Source organism: Podarcis bocagei, assembly GCF_964188305.1.
Source record: "Podarcis bocagei genome assembly, chromosome: 4".
Taxonomy (NCBI): domain Eukaryota; kingdom Metazoa; phylum Chordata; class Lepidosauria; order Squamata; family Lacertidae; genus Podarcis; species Podarcis bocagei.
In genome coordinates this window covers 84,089,455-84,110,380 of record NC_138128.1, presented here as the reverse complement: position 1 = coordinate 84,110,380, position 20,926 = coordinate 84,089,455, and the positions used below count along the sequence as shown (strand labels likewise).

The 20,926-nt window shown below is 42.3% G+C and overlaps 1 protein-coding gene and 1 long non-coding RNA gene across 6 annotated transcripts in view; one reads left to right on the top strand and one right to left on the bottom strand.

Annotated features, from left to right (window-relative positions):
• LOC308585613 overlaps positions 1 to 8,921 on the bottom strand; it is a 35,062-nt gene extending 26,141 nt beyond the window's left edge. For both annotated transcript variants that reach the window (XR_014007537.1, XR_014007538.1), the window contains exons 1-2: positions 8,841 to 8,921; positions 7,832 to 7,882 (exon numbers count right to left, since the gene is read on the bottom strand). This is a non-coding gene — a long non-coding RNA (uncharacterized lncRNA). The remainder of the gene's footprint in view (positions 1 to 7,831; positions 7,883 to 8,840) is intronic.
• Positions 1 to 20,926, top strand: part of LOC308585567 (heparan-alpha-glucosaminide N-acetyltransferase-like) — a 191,531-nt gene that overhangs the window by 80,158 nt on the left and 90,447 nt on the right. The window lies entirely within an intron of this gene.

Sequence of the window (20,926 nt, the reverse complement as noted above, 5' to 3'; positions counted from 1 at the left end):
CCTAACAATTAAGTCCAGTTGTGAATGACTTTGGGGTTGCGGCCAAGGGAGCTGGTGTTTGTCCACTCTGCAGACAGTTTTTCTGGGTCATGTGGCCAGCATGCCTAAGCCGCTTCTGATGCAATGGAACACTGAAAGCAGAGCAGCGCACGGAAATGCCGTTTACCTTCCCGCCAGAGGAAGGTACTTGCACTTTTTGGTGTGCTTTCGAACTGCTAGGTTGGCAGGAGCTGGGACCAAGCAACGGGAGCTCACCCCATTGTGGGGATTCGAACCACCAACCTTCTGATCGGCAAGCCCAAGAGGCTCAGTGGTTTAGACCACACCGCCACCTGCGTCCCTAGGCAAGTCATAGGTATTAATAAGTCACTATTTTAGAGAACTGTTTTGAGCTTTGCCTCTCCTTTCCCCCTGATTTCACTCCCAGGCTCCTGTTCCCTTGACTGCCTTTGTTCTTGCTGAGTGCTTGTATCCTGTTCCAGCCTCTTCTGGCCACAGTCCTCAGTAGCTTAGACCAGGGATGGAGAACATGTGGCTGTCCAGATGTTGCTGTTGGACTCATACTCCCACCAGCTCCATCAGGACCAGTGTTTAGGGATCTGTGGTTTGGCAACATCTAGAGAGCCACAGGTTCACCATGCCTGGGTTACCCCCTGGCCTGTGTTGGTTTTTGCCTCCAGATTTCCTCCCCTTGCTTTGTGACTCTTTTCTCTCCTGCTCCAGCATTCTGCCCCACTTCCTCTTCCAGACCTGCTAGCATTGATACTTTCATCACTGTGTGCACAGCTGGCTGTCCATAGCCCAGCAGAGAGGAAAAATAGAATGTGGGGTTCCTTTATAAAGTGGGTATCGGAGGCATCATTGTTGGTGGATATGAGAACTCACATTGTTAATACCTTCCATGCCCTCCAACCTGGCACTGCGTGTTACGTGCTATTTGGGTCATTTGGCCTCTGCTCTAATTTATTACCTATTCATTGCTCTGCAGAGATTACAGGGTACTATGTGAAAGACTTTGACTTATTGTATTTGCAAAAGCCATATGCATTAGTGGGAAATGTGTGCCAAATATGTTCCATGTAAGACTTTGAAATAAATTCAAGCAACCTTCAGCTCCTGCACAATAGTTTGTGAAGTTGCCGAATGAAAAACTTGTGGTTCCCAGCAAAAACACGGGTATGCAGCCATCTTTCCCAGTTTAAACAACCAATAATGCTTCCCTAAGAGTGAAAAAGAACCTGACGTTTTATAGCGTTATGGTCCTGGAAGAAAAAGAATGAGTCTCATAGGAGCCACAAAAAACAAGCTGTCATCTGTACAGTGAGGCTTTGAAGTATGTAGGGCTATTTGTTTTGCATTTACTGCTCCTCGTTGTCCATGTTCATTCTTCCCTGTGAGCTTCAGCCGCTAAGTGAAGAAAGCAGTCTGTACAAGTGAAAGCTAAAGAGCAGTAGCCAAAGTGCACCTTGTGAATGTGAAATCCAACAAGAAAGGACTGGCTTCTTAATTGTATTATCTTTAAAAACATGACTCGGAGACCGCAATGCATATCCCACCTTGACATTGACCTTCATTCCTCCGTCACTACAGCACTAAGCTGCCTGATGGGATTTTGTCCTGCTCTGCCACTTGTAACTGGAACGTCCTTCCAGAATACCTGTGCAGTTCACCCTTTCTCTTCCTCTTGAAACAAAGTTGAGTATCCATCTGATCAAACTTAATTTCCTGTTTGTTTTTGCTTTTCTGTTTCCTCTTTCTCTGTGATTTGATATGCTTCCCTCTCCTCCCGCACACCTCAGTTTAGATTGTAAGCTGCTCAGGGCAGGGGCCTGTCCTCTGTTGTTGTTACTCAGTAAGTTCTATGAATACTGATGCCACTGCACAAATAGAAATATTATCACAGAATGGTGCTGGACTATCTTTTCCTGTTTATAAACTCCCCCCTTTCCCTATTTATTAACTTGAGTTTTAGCAAAGCTTGTAGCATGCCTGATGGCTTACAGACTGCAGTCGGCGAGCTGCCAAGTGCTTTGGGCGCAACCCAGTAATTTTCTTAAGGGTATGCAGAATTTGTGTATTAGTCCTCTTAAGAGTTTCAGACCAGTTGCCTTTGACAAGGGCAAACAAGGAGGTTTTCATGTTAGCAGGTTTTACAGCCACCGAGAACTGAAGCGCGGAATCAGCAGGTGTCAGATTTGTGGCTGAAGTGACTCACTTCAGGCGGTATGATCCGGCAACATATAAAGTAGATGAACTGCGTTGTCATGCCCAGTGGTGCGGCCCACACCACCAAGGGGATTGTGCTGGGTGGCAATGCCCCACACGATTTTGCTAGTCTGTGCATTTGATTACAGTCATACCTCGGGTTACAGCCGCTTCAGGTTGCGTCTTTTCAGGTTGCGGACCGCCGAAACCCAAAAGTACCACAACGGGTTACTTCCGGGTTTTGGCAGTCACGCATGCGCAGAAGTGCTAAATCGCGCTTTGCGCATGCACAGAAGCACCGAATCGCAACCCACGTGTGCGCAGGCGCGGGTTGCGAACGTGCATCCCGCACAGATCATGTTCGCAACCCGAGCGTCCACTGTATTTATCTCAAGCATTTATTTATTTAATTAATTTACAACATTTATATGCCACCCAATAACGTAAGTCCTTTGGACAGCTTCTAATAAAAATTAAGACAAATATGTATAAAAAGTGATAATTAATACATAACTGCAGTATAAAATCTGACATCAGAAAACCAGCAATAGAAACCAAAACAATGAAGCTCATAGCAGCACTCAGATATCATGGATCTTAAAATGCAAGGAATACCTCAAAGATCTGAAACTCATTAAAATATTGTAAAGCAGGGCTTTCCCCCCAGTCGGCACTCACTCGAACTTTGTTCTGGCAACTCTCAGGTGTGTGCCATTCCTATTATAAGAGAACAAGGCAGGTGTTCATGGTGAGTTCTGGCACCTCTTTTTCTAGAAAAAACCCCACTGTAAGATCAAAAGATTGGGTGCCAGGTGGGCCTCCTTGGAGAGGTCATTCCAGAGTTAGGGTGCCACCACCTTCCAGAAGGCACCTACTGGACCTCACTGGTATTCCCAACTTGTACTTGAGGTGGTTTGTGGTATGTTTCAAAGTACAATAAAAAAGAGTTACAGGGAGGATCAAAAGAGTTTATAAGCCTCCCCCACTCCCCCACAATCCTCACTTGCATTCGAGACCCAACAGCCACCCCCTCGTTGGAATAATAATAATAATAATAATAATAATAATAATAATAATAATAATTTTTTATTTATACCCCGCCCATCTGGCTGGGTTTCCCCAGCCACTCTGGGCAGCTTCCAACTGAATATTAAAAACAATACAGCATTAGACATTAAAAACTTCCCTAAAGAGGGCTGCCTTCAGTTGTCTTCTAAAAGTAAAATAGTTGTTTATTGCCTTGACATAACTCACACAAGGACACAGATATTAGGTTTATGTTATTGGGCAAATTTTGGCCACAACTTTATTGAAATTACAGAATGTGAGCGGTATTGGCTTAGGCATTGATTGGACCTGACTATATCTGACTCCTGCCCATTGTGCAGGAAGCCCAGTAAGGGTAAGCCACTGGTAGGGGGAGCCCTGTCGATGCGAACCAACTCAAGATCCCCCTGGTGTTCCCGTCCTCGAGGTCGTGTCAAGGCCCTAGCCCCCAGCTGGGCTTCAGACTAGATCAACACCCCCGGATTCCTTTAACAGAATACCCTTAAGCATGGAGGGGGAGGTGATGGCCACACTTCCCCTCCCCCCCACAAGGTCAAACAATGCCTAACTGCAACCCTAACAAAGTTGTGGTGATTGCTACGAGGTAGGCGAAAACCAAGTGGCCAGTGCCAATTTGCCAAGTGGAAAAAATCCTACCAGGCCCCTCTGACAACCAAGGCGACCAACCGAAGTCCATAGCAAGGCCATTGCCTAACCTGCAAAATAGGGAAGGTGATTGAGGAAGTGAGCCAAAGAGGAAGTCTTCTGGCTCGCTCCTCAGTTTAAACAGCCCTGGCCATGCCCCCCCCCCAGCCAGCGGATTGGCTGGCTGGGCTCTGATGTGGCCGGGATCCCCCAGGCAATGGGGGACAAAGTCCCCCCATCCCCGGTGGGGAGTGGGTGGCCACGGTCCACTGCAACTCCTCCCCACTGGGAAGTGGAGCGGATTTGTACCAACTGCCACTCTGCTGCTGAATCCATGGGCCACAGTAGGTCTCGGAGGGAATGACTCCAGCTTTAAAATGGCTGCAGGAGCAGCCAGAGATATTACAAGAGTGGCATATTGTGAAGCCATAGGGAAGTCATCACTGCACAGCTAGGGTAATTTGAGATACCTGATTTGAGAATGGAGGAGGAAATATGAGGATGACCTAGGACAACTGGGAGACTGTATATCCCCTGCTGTCCACAAATGACAATAAGGCAAGTGGGAGACCAACCAGGCCTCATCCATCAGCCAAGAAGGAGTTCAGCTCCAACTGCTAGTTCCCTTGAAAAAGCAGGAGCAAAGGCGGGGGGTGGGGGTGGGGAGACTCTGGCCCCACCACATGCCAACTGAATAAGAGCCTCCAACTGCTCTTCAAGCAAGAATGTAGCAAGGGAAGATCAGCCTCACTGCAGTGGAATATAAACACCCACTTGTAGTGGACCACTTTGTTTTGACCTTGAAGAACTGATCTCCCTCCTCTGCCTCTTTCCTTCCACTCCACTCCCCTTTCCTTCTGCCACTTGCCTTTTTACTTTGTAAGCCTGATGGCAGGTTACCTCTCTTTTTTTTATGTGATCTGCTTTGGGAGTGAACAATTGCCTTAAAGTAGGGTGAAAATACAGTTAGTAAATAAACAATGTCAATTAGGGTGTGTTGAAGAAGGCTGCAGCACAGGAGACATGAGCAGAAAAGGTTTGCTACGCCTCTACACCCCATTTCATCAGTCTTGGTTTAATCTGTACAATGTTGTTGTTGTTTAGTCATTTAGTCATGTCCGACTCTTCATGACCCCATGGACCAGAGCACACCAGGCACTCCTGTCTTCCACTGCCTCCCGCAGTTTGGTCAGACTCATGTTTGTAGCTTCGAGACCAGTGTCCAACCATCTTGTCCTCTGTCATCCCCTTCTCCTTGTGCCCTCAATCTTTCCCAACATCAGGGTCTTTTCCAGGGAGTCTTCTCTTCTCATGAGGTGGCCAAAGTATTGGAGCCTCAGCTTCACAATCTGTCCTTCCAGTGAGCACTCAGGGCTGATTTCCTTCAGAAGTATAGGTTTGATGTTCTTGCAGTCCATGGGACTCTCAAGAGTCTCCTCCAGCACCATAATTCAAAAGCATCAATTATTTGGCGATCAGCCTTCTTTATGGTCCAGCTCTCACTTCCATACATCACTACTGGGAAAACCATGGCTTTTACTATACGGACCTTTGTTGGCAAGGTGATGTCTCTGCTTTTTAAGATGTTGTCTAGGTTTGCCATCGCCTTTCTCCCAAGGAGCAGGCGTCTTTTAATTTCGTGACTGCTGTCACCATCTGCAGTGATCATGGAGACCAAGAAAGTAAAATCTCTCACTGCCTCCATTTCTTCCCCTTCTGTTTGCCAGGAGGTGATGGGCCCAGTGGCCATGATCTTCGTTTTTTTGATGTTGAGCTTCAGACCATATTTTGCGCTCTCCTCTTTCACCCTCATTAAAAGGTTCTTTAATTCCTCCTCACTTTCTGCCATCAAGGTTGTGTCATCTGCATATCTGAGATTGTTGATATTTCTTCCAGCGATCTTAATTCCGGTTTGGAATTCATCCAGCCCAGCCTTTCGCATGATGAATTCTGCATATAAGTTAAATAAGCAGGGAGACAATATACAGCCTTGCCGTACTCCTTTCCCAATTTTGAACCAATCAGTTGTTCCATATCCAGTTCTAACTGTAGCTTCTTGTCCCACATAGAGATTTCTCAGGAGACAGATGAGGTGATCAGGCACTCCCATTTCTTTAAGAACTTGCCATAGTTTGCTGTGGTCGACACAGTCAAAGGCTTTTGCATAGTCAATGAAGCAGAAGTAGATGTCTTTCTGGAACTCTCTAGCTTTCTCCGTAATCCAGCGCATGTTTGCAATTCGGTCTCTGGTTCCTCTGCCTCTTCTAAATCCAGCTTGCACTTCTGGGAGTTTTCAGTCCACATACTGCTTAAGCCTGCCTTGTAGAATTTTAAGCATAACCTTGCTAGCGTGTGAAATGAGTGCAATTGTGCGGTAGTTTGAGCATTCTTTGGCACTGCCCTTCTTTGGGATTGGGATGTAGACTAATCTTCTCCAATCCTCTGGCCACTGCTGAGTTTTCCAAATTTGCTGGCATATTGAGTGTAGCACCTTAACAGCATCATCGTTTAAAATTTTAAATAGTTCAGCTGGAATATCATCACTTCCACTGGCCTTGTTATTAGCAGTGCTTTCTAACGCCCATTTGACTTCACTCTCCAGGATGTCTGGCTCAAGGTCAGCAACCACACTACCTGGGGTATACGAGACATTCATTTCTTTCTGGTATAGTTCCTCATTGTATTCTTGCCACCTCTTCTAGATGTCTTCTGCTTCTGTTAGGTCCTTTCCACTATATAATCTGTACAATAGTCTATTCTTATTTTATTTGAGTTTGTATTTCACCCTTTCCTAGACGTTAGGTTATATAACACATTACCTAAGATGAAGAAAGAAGCAAAAAACATGAGGCCCATTTCAGTGGTGAGAACCTTCAGGCAGATGCTCCAGTGTTTCCACAAAACTTCATGTGTTCAGAAGGCTTCCCTGTTTTCTTTTTTGAACCACTGAATGTTTTCCACGTGCAGTGGTTTGCAGCAAATCCCTTGTATGTGTGGCTTCTTTCTTCAGTCATAGAAGAGAATGTGAGTATTTCTAATTGTACTGTATCAGACCAAGCTAAGATATATAAAATTTTAGAAATTACCTAGAGATTATTGAAAAATGTTTCTCTGAACCTTGGAATTCTGTTGTGGTAAAAGCCTTTATAAACAATGTACATTATGTATTTTTCTCTCCCTCTGCTGGACCACTGCATCCAATACACCAGTGAATTTTAATCTTCCTTGGATGAACGAATCCCCAGGTGTCTTGATAATAATTACGACATGTTGTACCATCTGTTGAGACGCTTAACTCTCCTCATCCTTCTTTAGGACTGTTTAGATTTCTCTGCGATTTGTGTATTGTTTTCTTCTTCTTTTTTGAAAGCTGCTGATGGAAACGTGCTTGACAGATCTCTTACTGTTATCTAGTCTGATGTCTGTGATCTTTGCAAAAGAGAGGGGGAGAGTTTCTGTCTAGGAAATGAATCTTGGGATTAATGCAGCCCCATTGCAGAGGATAAGTTTTCTGGAATTCAGCTACAGGATCTCCATTGTATAGGTAGACAAGATGGATGCGGAGATAGAACTACACATTGTTTTTAAATGGCTGAGGAGAAGTAGCTGGAGACAGGAAAAATGTGATGCCTGTCAGGCTTGTAAGAAGCAAAAGCTTGGGTGTATTAAATTGAATATTATTCTTCAGTGATTGCTTTTTCAAGAACAAATCTTAGGTAATAGGTAGATGCGGTCTGAGTTAAAGGATGTAGGCACTGTCGGAGAAGTCATAGAAAGCAAGGTTCTGCCTCAGCTCATTACATCTCCTCGCTGTCTGCTGATTAAATGAAAGCACGTTTTAGATACAGTAACTTTGGCCTGGGTATTTGTGGCATTGTTGTGCATGTAATGGTTTTAATAAATTTCATTTGCCGAACCAAACAGAGGCACTCACCAGCAGACTGAATGATGGCTGGAGTGTGTTAACTCTTCAGGAATCAACTCTCTGAAACAAGGAAGAGAGAGAGAGACAGAGTTGTATTAGGATGTGCAGAGTAGAAGTCGTTCCCTCTGCCCTCATATTTGCACAAATTTATGATATGCGCAGTGTGCACTGGGTAACTGAGTAGTAATATTGGCACTGTTAATATGTTAATAAAAAATATATATCTCCAAATTGCATTGATTTAAACATTTTCTTGCCCATTCCCTAGCCACTTAAAGGCATTTTGAACAAAAAGATCTTACATGAAGTAATGGGGGGAAGTGGGTATGCAGAAAGAGAAAAGAGGCTGGCTCCACCCATTTGAGCTCTGGCCCTGCCCACTTTTACCTCCACCTCCACCGGCATGCAGTCCCTTACAGATTACCTCACCCATGGTCTAGGCCAGTCTTATGTATTGTGGTGGGACAATGGGGAGGAGTTGATGCTTTAGATATGCTGGACTCGAGCCATTTAGTGTTTTATAGATAACCATGAGCATCTTAAATTTTGATTTAAATCTTAAATTAGGACGCGTGTGGCGCTGTGGGTAAAACCTCAGTGCCTAGGACTTGCTGATCGTATGGTCGGCGGTTCGAATCCCCGCAGCGGGGTGAGCTCCCGTCTTTCGGTCCCAGCTCCTGCCCACCTAGCAGTTCGAAAGCACCCCTAAGTGCAAGTAGATAAATAGGTACTGCTTTATAGCGGGAAGGTAAACGGTGTTTCCGTGTGCTGCGCTGGTGCTGGCTCGCCAGAGCAGCTTCATCACGCTGGCCACGTGACCCGGAAGTGTCTCTGGACAGCGCTGGCCCCCGGCCTCTTAAGTGAGATGGGCGCACAACCCTAGAGTCGGACACGACTGGCCCGTACGGGCAGGGGTACCTTTACCTTTTACCTTAGATAATCACGAGGATCTTTAATTTTGTCCAGAAAACAATAGGGAGCCAAGAGCCAATAACTACCCAATCTCTAATTTCCATACTCACATGTCATAATTCAATGCTTTCAGTCTCCCAGCACATAATATGGGGAGGGTCTGGACCCTGCACTAGTCTCCAGTAGTCAAGAGAAAGCAGGCCAGTTGGTTTCAAAGTGTGACATCATAGAGGCTGATGGGGTGACACTTCCCAGATGTATGCAAGTGTGTGTGGTCCAAGGGTTAATCCCCGTCATCCTTTATGACAGGGATGGGGAACCTGAGGACCTCCAGATTACAACTCCCATCATCCTGACTATTTGCAATGCTGGCTGGAGTTGATGGGCATTTGAGTCCAGCATCTGGTGAACCATAGGTTCTCCAATCCTACTTCATGGCTTGGCAAGGAATTCTGGAAATTAGTTTTTGGTGCTATAGCCATACGAAGAAGCAGAATATTTTGGCCTGGTTCCACCTGCCTGCTGTCTTCCAAAGGAAATGAGGGACAATGGGATGAGGCACCCACTGGATCAAATTACTTTCTGAACTGGTAGAGTTGTTTTATTAAAATGGGATCCTTAGAGTTTGCATAGCGAGAAGTTTTGATTTCCCTAAAAGGATCAAGTGCTCACTTTAGAGGAGCGTTTGTAATTTTGCAGGAGTTAAATATCTGACCCATAAATTGTTAGCACTGGGTCACAGTTAGTGAACTCCCTTTCAAGAGTTAATTTTATTTCACAGCTCTGGGGAAAAGTACATTTATCTCAGGTTGGTTGGCCTGCTCTGTATCACTGCTTTGTTGCATTTTGCCCTTTGAGGTGAGAACCAAAGTACTTTTGGAATGCTGTGCTGTAATTTTGAATCATATCCCCCCTTGGAATAATTGCAGCATTTATAGCTAAAACCCAAGAGACGTGCTGTTGAAAAGGAAATGAACATTTTTCTGTAGAAGAAACTGCTTAAAAGAAATCAGTAGACTATTTGCTCCCATTCATACCTTGTTGCCTTTGTTCCTCCTCATTATCAAACTTTACACTGTCAGTCCTTGGGGCCACACTTATGCATCATGCTAATGGATAGTGCTGCATAAAATCATGAATACCAGTAGTCCAAAATAGTATTTCTGCAGCTCATTCTTCCCATTATTGCAGAAGGATTAACTGATATTACTTCATTTATTTATTCACTTTCTATACCACCCTTCACTCGAAGATCACAGGGTAGTTTAGAATACAGGTAACGACCGATTTATGTGCATTAGTTTTGTGCGCGACTGCACACGCATGCATAGCAGTGATCTGGAAGTGGCCAGAAAAGGGGGCAGACTGGGGGTGGGAGCATGGCAGGGGCATAATTTAAGCGCTGTGCAAATCAGGGGTTGCCTGTATTAAAAACATAAAAATACGTAACATAGAATCAAACAAAAATAATAACCTACATACACACTGTATTTTATTGTATTTATTTATTTAAAGTCATTTGGTGCCAGTCTAAAAGACTCAATTTACCTTAGTGCTATGTCTGCATTGGTATTACCATAGGTTTGTGCTTGTGTTGGGTGCTATTGAGCCTGATCTGAAAACAGTATTGAGGGATACTCTAGGAACAGCTTCTTCCTTAGCCTCCTTACTGCGCTACAACAGTATCCTGCTATGAATTACCATTTCCTCTCTCTCCATGTACAGAAGTGAATGAATGTCCTGTTTTGTTCCCTGCTTCCCATGATTCTAATTAATATAAATACTTCCTCTTTCTTGCAGCAGCAGCAGCAGCAGCAATCAGGGATCACTTTTTGCAACTCGTTTCTATCCATTTTCTTTATCAGCGGTCCTTGTTCCTTCCATCCCATCTGCGTTTCCTTGACCATCTGTCAAGGCTGAACATATGATCCTGCCTTGCACTGGGTCAGAATGTTGGCCTACCTAGCTCTCCAAGGGGAGCTCTCCAAGGTCTCAAGCCTAGGTCTTCCCAGGCCTGCTATCCAAAGTTCTTTTACCGGAGGTGATGGGGATTGAAACTAAAACCTTATGCATGCGAAGAATATGCTCTGTTACAGAGCTGCAGACCTTTCCCAAGATTCTCTCTTGACACCGTTTTAAAGTGAATCCATATGCCATTTTGGATAGGAATTAAGCTTGGTCTTACATGGATTGCACAAACTGCAGTTCTAAACGAAGCAAAACCGACATCCATAATCAGTATCATACATGAATATAACAAGGGGAAAAGCTGTAATAAGCCAGGAAGAGAGGAGGGAGGAAAGCCTAGAAGATTTCTATATCAAATTACTGTGAATTTTCATGCCAGGATGTGAACTGAGTACATTCAAAGTGGAGGGGATGTTCAGCTGACCTTTTCAGCTGTTTCGAAATGGACTTCGCCAGTGACAGGGAAGTACTGGAAAAATTAGCTGTGGCAAAGAGGCACACTTTGCCTGTGGGTAGGGTTAATAGGCCAGCAAAGCCAGCCTACTGCCTGTCAGAGTAGATTACACATCAAACTGTGGCTCATGGGTTCTATTTACTTCTTTTAAACCATCATTTATAGCATGCATTTTCTTTGCAGTACAACTCAAGAGTGTGATGGTGCTGTTGGCTGTGGTCTTTTTTGACATGGGTTTGGTTGTTGCAAGCTAGAGAAAGTTTGAAAAAGTTTTGGTAGGGTCTGGAGAAAAGAGACAATCACAGGAAAGCAAACAAGATCAACTGTAGTAGACCTGTGGCTAGTTTGTCAAATATTAACACAGTGGATGCACCCAAACTGTGATATGCACACACACTTTAATTTGGTGATCTAATCTGGGAGTAAAGCGCCAAAGACTCGAGACCATAACTGAATATAACCTGCTCCTTCCTATATCAGAACATGAGACTTTTAGAAATCTCTTCTCCCCTGGAAATCTGTTGCTGCTCAGATTTGTGACGGCTAAGATAGGCCAGGAAAATGTGGAATTCACCAAGCTAAATGTAACTCACTATTCACATATACTGTCCCACCAGGAGATGCATGAATCTGCCTGTGACTGAATTTTTTTTTTTTTTGCTTTTGTTGTGTGCCTAAACACTGATGCAAAAGTGATGGTTGGGTGCATATGTAAACATGCCATCAACCTGGCAATATTCAGGTTGCTCTATCTGCACTTCCAGCTTTTCATTCCAAGCCTCCAGTTTAAAGGCTTTGGTCCTGTATACCTGAAGGAGCATCTTCACCCCCATCATTCAGCCCGGACACTGAGGTCCAGCTCTGAGGGCCTTCTGGCAGTCCCTCATTGCAAGAAGTGAGGTTACAGGGAACCAGGCAGTGGGCCTTCACGCCTGCCCTGTGGAATGCCTTCCTGTCAGATGTCAAGGAAAGAAAAAACTATCTGACATTTAGAAGATTTCTGAAGACAGCTCCATATAAGGAGGTATTTAATGTTTGATCTTTTGCTGTAGTTTTATAATTTGTTGGAAGCCACCCAGAGTGGCTGGAGCAATTCAGTCAGATGGGTGGCACATAACTAACTAACTAACTAACTAACTAACTAACTAACTAACAAACGTCTCTAGTTATCTCCCTCTGCAACAGCTTCAGTCTTGAACTCCGTCTTCCTTTAATATGCTTTACCCCTGGTGGAGTACACCATGGAACATGCTTCTGCTCCTGAATGCTCCTGTATTCAAGTCCTGCTTGCAGGATTCCCAAAGGCATCCATTTGGCCAATTTTTAAGAACAGGGTGCTGGACTAGATGGCGCATTGGCCTGATCCAATAGGCACTTCTTAGATATGTAATATGTAGGGGGCTGCTCTAACCACTTACCCTTTTCAGTTTACCAAGGTTAGCTTCAGGTAGAGGTGTGCCTGGGCAACTCAATTTTCCTTTTGTAAAGTTCTGGTCCTGGTAGATGAAAAAAGCTATAAAGAAATTTTTTGGGGGGCAGGCATGTATTAGATTACTCGGAGGACTGGGTTTGATGGTTGTGTGTGTGCTTCCAGTGTAACATCTGAAGCACCTCTTCTCACCCCAAGATAATGGAACGTGTAAACATCAGTGGGTGCATCTCTCCCTGTGAATTTGCCCCATTTTTTTGGGGGGGGGGGGAAATGAAACAAAATACCTGCATGTCAAAAATACTACCACATGACAGGGGGAGAGAGAGGTTTACTGTAGCGTTTCCCCCAGTTTGCCAGTGTTCTTCATCATGGAGCTTTTTATGTGGGGGAGCAAAATATGAACGCCCCTGCCTTCTGCATCTTTAAGTCGTACAGTCTAGGATTCTGCTATCACAGTCTACCACCTCATTCTGAATAATGCATAGATTTGGATCTAAATGTTGATTGGGTAAAGTGTCTCCATAAAAGCCATTTGTGTGTTGTCATAGCACAATTGACAGCATTTACCCAAACACTAACATAAATGGTCTGGTGTTATAACTGGCACCTCATTGTGGTTAAACTTTAGTTCTTGAGAGCAGTTAAATATTTGGAGTGATATAACTAGGCCTATTAATTTAATGATGCCCCTGTGGTACGCCTTGTACAATCATCATTTATAGCAATCAGGAAATGGGTCACTGTGCAATTAGTGACATATATACAGAGACGAGCAATTCTATAAATGAAGCAGAAGTAGTAATTTCCTATCCTGAATGGCTAGGCCTTTTGTTTGACAATTTTCTGTGCAACTGCTTTGCAGCTTATTGATATAGGAATCACTCATTGTTAATGAGAGGAAAACATGTAATTTATATTGAATCCCTGAAGAATATAATCATTAATATCTCCCATTTCTATATTATAGCTTTAATAGCAGAGCTAAGGCTGCTGCCCGATTATACTTTTGTGGATCACTCATGTTTCGGAAGCTTGGTCTAAAATAAATACAAAGTGTATTTTGAGCAGACGTGGGCATGACAGGCTAGATATAGACACAAGTGGGAGTCCACAGGATCTGGATGGATGTCTGAGGGTGGCACACTCAGGAAGGAGCTGCAGGACCCTGGACAGCTCCAAACAGATAATTTGCTTGGTCTAGAGCTCAACTGAGGCCTTTTATTTCTATCAGTCCAAGCTATCCCACAGAAACTTCATCCTTTTCCTGGAGAGTCTTGAAGGTGTAATCCTCTGGCACATCTCAGCCAGTCCTGACCAGGCTGGGTTCCTCCTCCTCTGTGTCAGAGTCGTGACAGCTGCTCAGGGTCAAGAGCATATATATTCAATGGACGCAAACTTGTGCATCTGCACAAGCAATCAACCCAGTCAGTTTCCCCCCAATATTTGTGTTTGAGGGAAGAAAGAGGGTTTTGGAGGTCATACAAAAGCAGCCACAAACACTGTATTACATATACAGGCCGTTTTATGGGCAACTGAGCATTTGGGATGTGTTCATTAGCTGAAGGGTGTGTGAATCCTGAAAGGTGCCCTGTAGCGTGGGATGGAGTTGCTGTTGTCTGGTTTCATTTTATTTTTTTGCTGGTCATTTTGGCTTTTCCCTGGCAGGAGCAAGGAGCAGTTCTCCTGGCAAGCAACATTCTGTACTGTACTTTTGTCTGCTGATCATTGTCAAAGGCTTCACTGCTGCAAGTGTAGCACAATATAGATGCCTAAGATTATGGTGCTGCTCCCCTAAAAGCTTCAGTTTTCTTTCCCTCAGTCCCTGTGATCTCTCAGGTTATCCCTTTGATTATTCCTTCTATGCACCAAGTCTTTCCGGTGCACAGATTCTTAAAAGTCATGTCCACACTGCTTATTACTGGAGATAAGCCCTTATTATGGTCCAGTTGATCTTGGTACAAAAGCTATACATTATAAAATGTCATTTAAGAGAGAACCCCCCCAAATTCTATTTAAGATAACTAAATTCTATTTATAGTTGGTTATCATTTGGTATTCCTATCACATGCCTTCCAAGCAATCGCTGTTCCTAGGTCTTACGTAATTGTGCTCTAGAAACACTGTGTGCCAATCAAAAGGTTAATAATTCTGCAAGGAGAGAGCAAGGACCAATCAAGGAAAGGCTCCAGACGTAGACTATTTTAAGTAATTGTGCTGCAACAGAGATGTAATGAGATGGTGATTATAGAGCTGATCATTCATAATGGTCTGAAGCTGAAGATTTGGCTGGTTGTTTCAGATCAGTATGTGAACTCCAGCCTTCCTCATCACTGCAGCTTCTAGCTGTGTGTGAGAACCTCTTCTCTCCAACCATTCTCTCTGCCAGTTTTCCTCCCCCTATCAGAGTCTAACTTCTGGCATTTTCTCCTTTCTGTCATTCATCTGCGCCACTTTTTCTTCCAACCCTCCTTTTCTAGGTTCCATTGCGTTCTTCAGACCTCCCTTTTCACGGACTTCTTCCTTCTCTTTTCCTAGTGTAACAAAAGTTTCTTGGCCTATGTTTTACTTGATAAGAAGTCAATGAGATATAACTTTGTATTCCAAAGAGTTAATTATTAAAAATGCTTTTAAGACTTACTCATTGGAGTTAAACACATATCAAAAGCTCCCAGTCTATTCGGATGAATAGTTCAGGCACTTTTGGTTTGTGTTTTTGGTTTTGTGAGTTTGATGGTTGAACAAGAGTGGATAATTTATTATGTAATTTATTATTTCTTAATCACAACATGATCAGCGGATATGGCTGCAACTTAGATTGTGATGAAGCCTATTTGCAACAAAAGACACCTATGTGAATGAGTTAAAGGACAGTATGAAATAAGGACAGGTTATTATTTTGAAGGGATCACGCTCTAGCTGAATTTATTTCATCTTCAATGACAGCCAGTATTTCAGCGTGGAATTTCTATATACAGTCAAAAGTGTCTGGCCTGGTGTTAATTGTTCTGTCTGAATTAATATGGCCATGTTATTTATTGGAACAGAGCAATCAGACCCAGCTGCTGACTGTAGCATGGGGGGCCCATTTCAATTAACAGGCCTATCCTCCCAAAGGAGCAATTGCATGAAATGAGCAGCAGGCATACAATGAAAACAGAGGGGGTGGGTGCCTGCCTTTTGGAGAACAAAGATAGTGTTTTGTGCAGGATAGAAGATAATCAAAAACATCCTTTGCTGCACCAGTTTACCTTTTGTCAAACTGGGGATAAATTTCAATTTGAAAACCAAGTATATTTACTAGCTTCATGGCAAAAGTCATCTTCTTTGTCTGAGGTCTGAAATAACTGGCTGGATAACTAACTAAATTGTGAGCATGCTCAAAAGTTATGCTCAAAAATGATTTATTTTTTGTGTGCATAACTTTCACTGCCTTATGCCCTGTGTTTTCTTCTTTAAGGGTCTACCCCTGCCCTTTACTCTGCTGTTTTGTAAATCTGTGTATATTACATATGCCAGGTTTTGCTGGTGTGGTCACATTGCCATATGCCACTGTACTAGTGCTATACTGGGAGGTATGGCTGGCTGACTTATTTAGCACCTGAGGTTGTGCCATTGGACTGATTTAACAGTGCTTGTGTAAGATGAAGTTCAATTTTAGAACACCCCATTTGTCTTGGGGAAATGTCTACAGTCCATTAGAAGTGCTCTTGATTCAAAGAAGTAGGCATTATTCACTCCACTATGCCTTTTGTTGTTACTTTGACTCATTGATGATATAAAATTCCCCAGGGAGCTATTAATCCTTCTGCTACTGAAATGTTAGTAAATTTTGGTACATAGGGCATCACCTTCCTGCCTTTTATAGCACTGATAGTTTGTTGTGTCTCATCTCATAGCAGCATATTGCTTTTCTCATTAGGAGCTTCGATGTGGCCAATTTCATTGGCTTTTTCATTTGTGCTTCTTTAAAATCATGTTCTCTGGTGAATTATGAGCCAGTAAAACACCGGCTCTTTGATCAGAGCACATGTGTCTGGGTGGTTGTTCAAGAATACTGCAATATTATATATTCCAAGCAATACAAGCACACTAGGTGTCAAGATGTAATTCAAGTTGTGCCTAATCAAAAACACTGTACAACTTCATCGCTTGTCAGTTTTGTTTTTATTGGGTTAAATAAACGGGGGTTAAAATACTCAACACAGTACAGGAATAACTAAGCAAACAGGAATAACTAAGCAAAATGGAAGACAGAATGCATTATGAACTTTTTAATGGTTTCAAATATGATGGCCCTGTCTTTCTTAATAGATAGCATTATTTGTTAAGTACTCAAAGAGCTTCACATACACGATCCCTACAACTACGATGTAATTAAGACTGGTACAATTATCACTACATTAGGGGTTATTTTGTGTTTGCAGGTGTGTGAGAGAGACAGACAGAGAAAGACAGAGACAGAGAGAATGGCTTGCCTAAAGCCATTTAAACTACAAACTTATACTTGCTTTATTGGGGGTATGTCTTATTGAATTAAATGGGACTTACTTCTGAGTACCCATTTATTTATTTCATACAGTGGAAACTTCTACATTCTGAGAACCAACAAGAATTTAAAACTGCAGAAATAAAGTAGACTGATTTGGAAGGGCTTGGGAGCAAATAACAGTCTTCAACCAAAAAAACACCCATGTTGGGCCTGCAGAGAACTGGTACCACAGTGCTTTCCCAGATAAACATATGGCACCATCAACAGATCTTCATCCACAGAACTCAGTGACCAGGAAGGGATGCAGGGGGAGAGATGACTTCTCAGATATTATCCATATCCATTTGATTGCACTGTTGGTGAGTTTGTTGCTAAGATTTGCCATTGTTGCACTTGCCCAAGTGAAGAGAAACATTTGCTCTCTTTGGACACTAATATATTGTGTTTTGCATGCCTGATGTTTGGTAGTAATACACTTCCAGTAAAGGGTTGAGGGACACTGTTCTCCTGTGGCTACTGTGAGCTTGGGGAGGCAGCAACAGCAACAATAGTCTGAGGAAGAGGACTGTATTTCCTTACTGTTCCCTCAGTGCTTCCAGCAGTCTCCTGCAGCAAGCGGTTCAGAAGCCAGAAGCTGCTGATTCCATCTGCTCAATGAGACTTTCAAGCCTTTCAAAAGAGTGTAAATAGAGCTGAAATGAACATTTTAGAATTAAGAGGTTTAAAATGTTATGATAGTTTAGACAATGTCATGGAATTGAGACAACTTCTTGGGGGGAAGAGGAAACAGGGATGATCCAGCTCACCCTATGTGCATAGCTAATATACAATTTAAAAATAATCTCTTCCATAAGTTTAAAAAGACATGAGCAGATTCGATCCATTATAAAATGAGGCAATTGTATATTGAGTTGAATGTCGACAGAATCTAAAATGCAAGTGATTCAGTCAAGCAAATAATCAGGATCAGAAGTAGCATTATATTTAATAGATAAACACACTACTTTTGTGAACAGATTGTATGGTATTCCCCTAATTATATCCCTTTTTAAATTTCAGATATCCAAATGGCTTGCAAATACTGTTGATGTTTTGCTCTGAGACTCAGAAAAGCTTTGTAGTTCCTCTTAATTCCCCACCCCCTTGCTTGTAATATGTACGGTAACTTATGAAATGGACATACTTTGACACTTTCACTTACATTAAATATTCCGGTGATTATCGTTTGCAGTTAGCTGAGGCATGAAAGCTTTTCTTTAGCGGATGTTTTCTTTATATTTTAATCCAATCCTCTTCTCAGTTCGTCATGTTGTAAAATATCATCAACACAGTAATAGCCCTACACTCAGAGCCATCCCATGATATCTCTATCCCTGATACAGATAAAATGTGTGACTTCCTGCTCTTCTGTGAAAGGAATCGGGAATGGGAATCAACTTTTATTTCCTGCCCTTGGTCCCTCTTCTGTCTTCTTCCAGTCAGATGGGCTGGAAACAGAACAGGAGTCAATCCATGATGGTTATCTGAGGCACAGCAGTTACTGACTGCACCACATTGGGTACCTCTGGTGTCAGAAGTTACGCTGATGGAGCAAAGGAGGCGAGAACAACAAACATTATCATTTTCTGCCTTCAACTTGCTAAGTGGTGAAAATGAAATCCAACTGATCCTTTCTGAAAATGGTGTGAAATATTTGTCATTTGGAAGCATAAGCTCTTGCATACTTTCACAGAAAACACATCAGTAGTTTTGAAACAATTTTAAGCTGAGATTCCAAGTTGAAACTGGGACTTGGTAGCAATTAAAATCCTCTTTGTCGGAGGCTACCTTGAAAGTGTATTAATTGGCACATGGCATTAACTGATACCTTGACATTAGAATAAAGTGAATAATTAGGAGACAACTGAATTGCTTATGACCTTATTGTGAAATTACCCAATTGTTTTCTCTCCTCATTGGAGAACTCTTAGTTCACTGTGCATTGAACCATATCAGTATTAAAATTTAATCTTTCCCTTTTCTATCAGAAGTGACCTGCAACAATTAAGCTACTGTGTGCATCTCTGAGGAGGGGACTGATTTAAATATTGTAAATTTGACCATCTCTGTTTATTTTCTCTGCTGCTACCAGAATGGAAAGGAAGGTGGCAAAAAACCAGCAAGAATTTGGTATAATACCATTATTTGGGCTGTACCGCTTTTCGAAAATGACTTAACCTCTGCCTCTGTTGCTAGGACAACTAATGGACCTAATTGGAAAAATCTATGTTAAAGAGACACAGGGTGTGAATGAGTAGAGGAGCTGAAGAATTTCTGAAGTGTTATGGTATAATGATGAAATTAATGGACTGAAATGCTATATGACCAAATTGTATTCCCTCATCACTTCATATTTTAACTCCCAAACTTGCATTTCCCCCTCAAATTGTTGATCCTGTACCTCAAGCTTATAAATACTCCATGAAAAGTTCCTATAAAAACACAGGTTCATTTAACACACCAATGCAATGCTTAATAACCTGCAATATAATCTGAAAATTGCAACACATTCTCCTGGGATTAAAAATAATGTCTCTAATGGCATTTTCACATGGATTCATATTGACCCACAAAAGAGTTAAGAATTAGATCATACCATATAACTCTATCGAATTTTTAGACAGGGTCCACGACAAGCATGCCTTCTTTGACTCTCTGCTCATTATGTTTCAAGATATTTAACTGACCTGAAATCAATGAAGCTGTGTTGGATTTCTTGAAAAGATATAACGGTAAAAAGAGAAAGAAGATCTCAAAAAAAAGGTTTTTGGTCTGTTCAGAGATCTCAGGATCCAGTCCCAGTCATGCCAAAATCTGAAATGTTGACTACTCTTAAATAACGCATAAGGAAAAGTGTTTCTTCCTAAAGTGTTTCTTCCTACCCATTTCCACCCCAACATTAAACTAGCTGTGTTTGTCACTTGATAGCAGTACCAGGACATGTTTGTGTGTTTCATTTGGGGATCCTAGGATTACTGACCAAACACTTGTATATTTGTGGAGAAATATTTGTACCTGAGTCCAGTGTGACGTGTGAACAGATCTATTAATGATGACTAGGGCTATCTTTTTGATGCAATCCTTATTTTGCAATGCTTATTTATGAGTGCTAGTGCTGGCTAGTAGCTCTGAAGTTTTTCTGCAGACTTTCCCCTCACTATATTTTGCTGCTTCCTTCAGGATTCAGATAAGGAAAATATCAGTGTCTCTTCTTTCTGTTACCTAGCCTGAGAAATACTTGTATCCGAATGGTTAATAAATCACTTCTGGTACCTGAGCATTAGCGTGGAAAGATAAGTGGTACAAATATTCTTATGTTTTCTGGGCTAGCAAAGACACGCTCCCTAGAAATACAGCTGATAGCAGTGGATCATACGAGATAGCAGGCTAGCACAAAAATAGTTCTTTATAATAAGAATAATAAAAAGCATGTAATGGCTTAGAAAATGAGACAAAAGTGCTAATTTGTTTGCAGAGCAAGCTGAAGCAAAACCCACAAGAGAGAGAGGAAACAATGTGAAAAATTAGAATGTAGGAAAAGTAATATTACAAAGTGTGTCAAAGCACCCACAGATACGGTCAGTACAAATGAATAAAAGAGGAAATGAATGGTTTTCTATGTTTGCCATTGGTAGGCAATATGTTTGGTGCGTTGGGTTGTTGCTAGTATGGTTTCTTGCTTTAAATCATGTAAGAATCATATCATAAAGCCATTAAAAATATATATATGGTGGCATTGCTCTTGGAGCACAGTGTACAGTTCTGGTTGCTACCCCTTGAAAAGGGTATTAGAGGGCTGAAAATAGTTAA